Consider the following 7,500-nt stretch of genomic DNA (forward strand, 5'->3'; position numbering starts at 1 on the left):
TTTTTAAACTGCTCTCTTATTTTGATGTAAGATTTCCCAAGGTTTTGCTCGCTGTGTTTGATAGGGCGGCTGCAAGAATTGGAAGATTGAAGATTGCTCTCTCTCTCTCTCTCTCTCTCTCTCTCTCTAATCTTTCTGTGTTTTATTGCAATTGGTGATAATCTCCTTGGTAAAGAATCCCCCTCTCTCTCTTTCTCTCTTCATTTCATTTTTCTGTTCCACTGTAGTTTGTGTCAAAAACTCACCAGTAAGACTCTCTCTCTCTCTCTCTCTCTCTCTCTCTCTCTCTCTCTCTCTCTCTCTCTCTCTCTCTCTATCCGGTGTCTTTCACGGTACGAGAATTTCGCACGAATCAACACCAGAAACAAAATTACAAACATCTTCAGTCAGTATAAACAACAAAGAACGAATCGCTTCGTGCAATATTCAACTGAGCGTAATTAGGTACCTAATGCATCCAGTACACAAAGATGGTTACATAGGAGAGATGATACAGAATTAGTATATATATATATATAATTTATGTATGAGCATATTACTAAGGACTAAAAAAAAACTATTAAAAAGATAGCAAATTTATCTTGAATTTCTATCATAAATTATCATACGCGAAATCCTCTCTCTCTCTCTCTCTCTCTCCTTACGGAAAGACCAGAACAAGAGAGGTAAAAGGATATAAGGGAGGGATACAAATTCAATTAAAACCACCACCGTTGCATCCATTTGCATTTTAATGATCGAGTCGTCCTCTCAAGGATGGCGCCCTCTTCAAAACGGGCGTCTTACTCTCTCTCTCTCTCTCTCTCTCTCTCTCTCTCTCTCTCTCTCTCTCTCTCTCAGTAAGTAGCTTAAAGCAATTAGACACTTTTAGTCAGCATCTCTCTCTCTCTCTCTCTCTCTCTCTCTCTCTCTTACAGTAAGTAGCTTAAAGCCATTAGACACTTTCTTTCAGCCTCTCTCTCTCCCTCAGTAAGTAGCTTCTCTCTCTCTCTCTCTCTCTCTCTCTCTCTCTCTCTCTCTCTCTCTCTGTTTTGTAAGTAACTTAAATCCATTAGACACTTCCGTCAGCATCTCTCTCTCTCTCTCTCTCTCTCTCTCTCTCTCTCTCTCTCTCTCTCTCTGTTTTGTAAGTAACTTAAATCCATTAGACACTTTCCGTCAGCATCTCTCTCTCTCTCTCTCTCTCTCTCTCTCTCTCTCTCTCTACACACACACACACACACACACATCTGCAAAATCATAACCCGGTCATTATTAACAGTTCCAAATAGCAATAATATTACCGACCACGTTCCACGGACGCCGAGTGTGTGTGTGTGTCTGTGTGTGTGTGTGTTTTTGTCTGTAACAGATATATGGCGTCACAACTATAGTGTTACCGTTACATTTCAACGAATGCGGACTCTACAGTAGCGATGTTTCTTATTGTATTTTTCGGTTTATTTATTTATTTTATTTTTTTTTTGATTTTATTTATTTATTTATTTTATTTTTTTTTTGAGTGGGAGGAGAGTGGCGGCGCTAAGAACTATAAGTTGTGGTGTGGAATTCTTGCGCCTTAACGCAGCGCGGGACCAAAAATTTCGTTTCCAGAGAGGATTAGGAAGTGAAGTATTAAAGTTGCGAGTTGCTGCTAAGTCTCGCAGCTTATGTTTATACCCCCCAAGACGTAAACAGACATGCACACATAAATGTATAAATACATACATACATATATATGTGTGATATATATATATGTATATTATACGTATATATATATATATATATATATATATATATATATATATATATATTATATATATATATATATATATATATATATAGTATATATAGGTATATATGCCATACTTGTTCGACGACACTTACAAGGATAAATGTCAGTATAAACGCTCCCTTATGAAGAGTTTATTCTGTCATTCCCTCATTTGTTTTCGCTGTTTACAAGTATGCGAGCATCCAGCCTCAATAGAAGAGGCGCTTGTTGGGGGCCGGGGGGGGGGGGGGGTGGGGGGGGGGGGGAGGGGGGGCGGGGGGGGGGGGGGGGGCGCTGGTAGGCGTTTATCGTTAAAAGGGGACGATTGAAAATACATATATGAATTTTTGGGATATTTTTATCTCAGGGGATTGTGTATATTTTTTTGCGAGTTTACGGCCTTTATGCATTCGCGAAGTTTATGTATATATAAAATATTTTATGTGTGTATAAAACATATTCATATATATACTACACATTGTATCTATGTATAGATATGTGTATATATGTGTTTTTTGTATATAGTTATGTTAACTATATATATAATATATATATATATATATATATATATACATATATATATGATATATATATTCTTTATTATTTATTTATGTGTATGTATATATTCATATACACACATACACACACACACATATATATATATATATATGTACATGAATGTATATACACATAAAAAGATAAATATATATATATATATGTATATAATTATTTATTTATTTATTTATTTATGTGTATGTCGTGTGTATGTATACATTCATATCACTATATACAAAACATATATACACATATCTATACATAGATACAATGTGTAGTATATATATATATATAAATATACAATATATTTATATACATAAACTTTGCGATTTCATAAAGGCCGTATAATCGCAAAAAAAATTAAAATAAATAAATAAAACATCCCTTGAGATAAAAACATCCCAAAAATTCATATATATATTTTCAGTCGAATCCCATAAACACACGTTCCTGCCTACTTTCTAGGAAAAATCATATCAAAATTCCTTCCCCCACTTTTAACGATAAACGCGTACCAACGCCCCCCCCCTTACTCCCCCCCGCCCCACAAGCGCCTCTTCTATCGAGTAGGCTGGATGCTCGCACACTTGTAAACAGCGAAAACAAATGAGGGAAATGACAGAATAAACACACTTCATAAGGGGGTATTTATATAGACATTTCTCCTCGTAAGTGTCGTCGAACAAGTATGAAAGTTTATACGACGTATGGGAGAGTCTCGTACAACAACAATGCACTTGAGGATGGTTACAAATATTGGGTGTAATCTCTCTCTCTCTCTCTCTCTCTCTCTCTCTCTCCTCTCTCTCAATTCGTTCCAGGGAGAGATCTCCATCTGTACGGATGCATGCAAATTGCTGGAGTACATAGTTTTGTGTGTGTGTGGAGGGGGAGAGGGGAGGTGGAGTTTACGGTAAAAAGGGGGTTAGGTGTGGGGGCTAAACTAGATTTGGGCGTCATGGAGCGAGTTCTGGACAGCTATACGTACTACAGGTCACGTTCTGTGTATATCTCAATGCATATAATAGAGAGAAGGAATTCTTATTGTCATTCATACGTATATATCAGCGGTTCTTAACCTGGGGTGTCGTGACCCCCTGGGTGGTCGTTTTGGGGTTAATCAGGGGGTCACAATGGGATTTCAATTTATTGTTATATATTTTGATTAGCTTGTTGTAGATGCTATGTGGACTTTGTAGATGTTAAGTAGAACTGTTCACGGTTATTGTTCGGCCTTTTCAATAAGCCATGGTCGTCATTTCATTTTGTTTCATCTTACCTTTTCACAAGGTTTGGCATCTCAAAATTTATTACAGGGGTTGCGCTAATATCCTGAAGAGTCACGGTGGGTCATAGGATGAAAAAGGTCAAGAACCACTGATATATATAATATATATATATATATATATATATATATATATATATATATATATATATATATATATATATATATATATATATATAGCATATCCCGCTGACTAACAAATTCTTCCGACCTCACAACTATATTTGTCACTTTTCTATTAAATGATCTCTCCTCTCCGTAGTTCCATTAACAGAATTATTCAAACGTCAGAAAACGTAAACGAAAAGGGGAAAAAAAAAAAAAACACTTCAATTCGAGTCAGTAAAAAATAAACAAAAACAAAAACAAAATTAATTGACAGAATTTAGTACCTCTCATCTAGAGAATATTAACTTCCATCAAGTTTAATATGAGTAGGAAAGAAATATATAAAAACAGAAGAATGCATTTAATAAAACATGGTCACTTTCTTCTAGAGAATATTTATCGCCACCAAGTTCCTCTCTCCTCAGAGACATAAGCGGAAGTCGAATCTCTCCATTTGCTAAAGTGAAGAAAAAAATTCACACGAATGAACGAGACGGCGTTATTTTCATACGCGCGAACGAACGAGAGCGCCTTCGTTATCCGATATCCTAAGGGGCGTTGGATGAGGCGGCAAAAAGAACCCCCCAACCCCCCCCAAAAGGGGGTGGTGTGTGTGTGTGTGTGTGTGTGTTGTAGGAAATTCTCCGTTAAACAGTTCGCTGTTGGAATCACTACGGTGTTCGACTGAAATCGGTATATAATGGTTTCGACAGGCACCTCGCTCTTCTGTTCAAGAGATAAGCAAGAAAAGGGCGTGGCTGAGAGGTGTGTGAGTTGCATGTATGTGTACTATATATACACACATATATATATATATATATATATATATATATATATATATATATATATATATATACATATATATAATATATAGACATATATATATATATATATAATATGTATATATATAAAATATTATATATATATATATAAATATATAGTATATATCTATATATATATATATATATATATATATATATATATATATATATATATATATATATATATAGTACACATACGCGCATACACACACACCACTCAGCCACACACCTTTTCTTGCTTATCACCTGATCAGAAGAGCGAGGTGCCTGTCGAAAAACACCCTTATATACCGATTTCAGTCGACACCGTAGTGTAATATAATATAATATAATATATATATATTATGTGCATGTGTAAGTATATATTATATATATAATATATATATATATATATATATATATATATATATAAATATATATATAATATATATATGATATATATATATATATATATATAATATATATATATATAATATATATATATATATATATGTGTGTGTGTGTGTGTGTGTGTGTGTGTGTGTGTATGTGTGTGTATGAATATACCCACACCCACACACACACACACACATATACACATATACATATATTTATATGAAATATCAAGCCACAAAAAATATTTTCAACTGCAACTAAGTTGGAACTAGCGACTGTATATAGTATACTTCTATAATAACCGTGACTCGATCTAATGCATTTTTGGGCTTGCAGTATATATATCGGGCCGTAAATAGTGTCACGGTGGTTTAATGGTTTAAACTCATTCCAGTCCAAAAAGTAATACGTCTGAATCCTAATCAGGGCAAGAATAATAATATATAATTTATTTTATGTGGAATCCCATCGCCAAAGTTAAATCAATATTAATGGGCCATTGGCAACTCTTGTGTACTTAAGATGTGTGCTGTTATGTAAAGATCGATGTTGGAAACTTGGCGCATCTTTGAAATATTTATGTTGTCAGTCATTGTATAGTTCTGCTGCTACGGGTTCATACTTGGGAGTGTGAAAAAAAGGGCGAGTATAATTCGTTACGAAGTTTCACAACTTATATGAGAGAGAGAGAGAGAGAGAGAGAGAGAGAGAGAGAGAGAGAGAGAGAGAGAGAAAGAGAATAGATCTAGATCATGATCAATAGAGAGAGAGGAGAGAGAGAGAGGAGAGATGAGAGAAAGATAGACGGAGAGGAGCGAGAGAGATTCTGACAAATTTCTGATCGTAATATTAACATGAGAGAAAAAATCTGATAGTCTCTGATCAAGAGAGAGACACAAAGAGACAGAGAGAAAATCTGAGTCTCTGATCATAATATCGAGAGAGAGAGAGAGAGAGAGAGAGAGAGAGAGAGAGAGAGAGAGAGAGAGAGAGAGATAAAAATTTGACAAATCTCAGATCATGTCAAGATTTTCGCTGACGGGCAGAAACTTTTATATTTCATGGCGCTCCGAATATTCCATCGCAGTCATTACGCGAATTTCGACAGCAATAACTCCCTCTTTATTGCACTCGTATATGTGCAAAAGAGAGATTGATTTCACCACCACCCCCGCTCGCCACCCCCCCCCCCCCTTACCCTTTCACCCCCATATCATTGATTGGCGTTGGAAATAGCTTATTACTACGACATGATGTCAGCAGCGTGTATTCAAACTGCTGATTTGTTTTTATTTTATTTTTATTTTTTTAAATAAGAATTTTCTAACGTAAGCCACTCAAGTACGTATACTGTATATATATATATATATATATATATATATATATATATATATATATATATATATATATATATATATATATATATATACAGAGAGAGAAAGTTGCATCAAATTCACAAGGCTCTTAATACCATAAATACCAAAAAATAATCCGCCATATATACTGTCAACATTCCTCCGCGGAGCTCTTAATCTTTTGTTTACAAACAAGTGCCCACGAATGATCCCCCTCTCCCCTACTTCCCCTCTCCCCCTACCCTCTCCCCCACCGGAACCAGACCTGGTGGAGCTACCGAGCTTCAAACTACGCCAGAAATCCCATGGTGTGTTTTGTGTACACTTAGGTTCAAATGACTACACACTCATTCAGTACATAGTATTTTAGTGAACAAGTCATCAACATTCTCTCAGTCGAAATATAAGTCAAAACTCCTTGTAATTATTCTATGTGTTTATACATTTTTATTTACTCTAACTACAGATTTCATTAAGTAGTGCGGAAAGTTGATCAAATACAATTAAAGGAAACGTTAATGTAGATATGATCTTAAAAAAACAGCTTTGAGTGTGAGAGTGAATACAATTCAGGCCAACCACTAGGACCTATGAGGTTATTCAGCGCTGAAACGGAAACTGACACTAAAAGGTTTGAAAAGTGTAACAGGAGGAAAACCTCACAGTTGCACTATGAATCAATTGTTGGGAGAGGATGGAAAGTAAGATGGAAAAAAGGGAATATAAAAGGAGGCACAGTAAAAGGAATCAAAAGGGTTGTAGCTAAATGCCCAAGGCACGCTGCAAAGAACCTGAAGTAATGCCTACAGAGAGAGAGAGAGAGAGAGAGAGAGAGAGAGAGAGAGAGAGAGGAGAGAGAGAGAGAGAGAGAATTCATTTCCTTTAACTAGGCAAAACGAAAACAGAAAAACATGAAATATACATCGGCAACTTCAAAATAAACAAAAACACAACGGAAAGCTTCAAAATCGCCATTGAAATTCTCAATGTTAATAAATAAGTCCCATCATCGTTACAAGCAATGAAGGATCGTGATTTGCTACAGTGAAATCTCTACGGAGACTCCACGGCAGATTTCGAAAACAGTCCAACGGAATGGTAACAGAATGCGATACTACTTGGCTATGTCGGAAACAGACCTATGAAAGATATATTCCAAAAAAACTACCGAATGAATATATAACCGACCAACGAGCCTAATGATCTAAAAGTTAAAACTCCTGTGTTGCCCAAATTAAACCTTAGTAA

This window comes from Macrobrachium nipponense, chromosome 21 (assembly GCF_015104395.2).
Source record: "Macrobrachium nipponense isolate FS-2020 chromosome 21, ASM1510439v2, whole genome shotgun sequence".
Taxonomy (NCBI): domain Eukaryota; kingdom Metazoa; phylum Arthropoda; class Malacostraca; order Decapoda; family Palaemonidae; genus Macrobrachium; species Macrobrachium nipponense.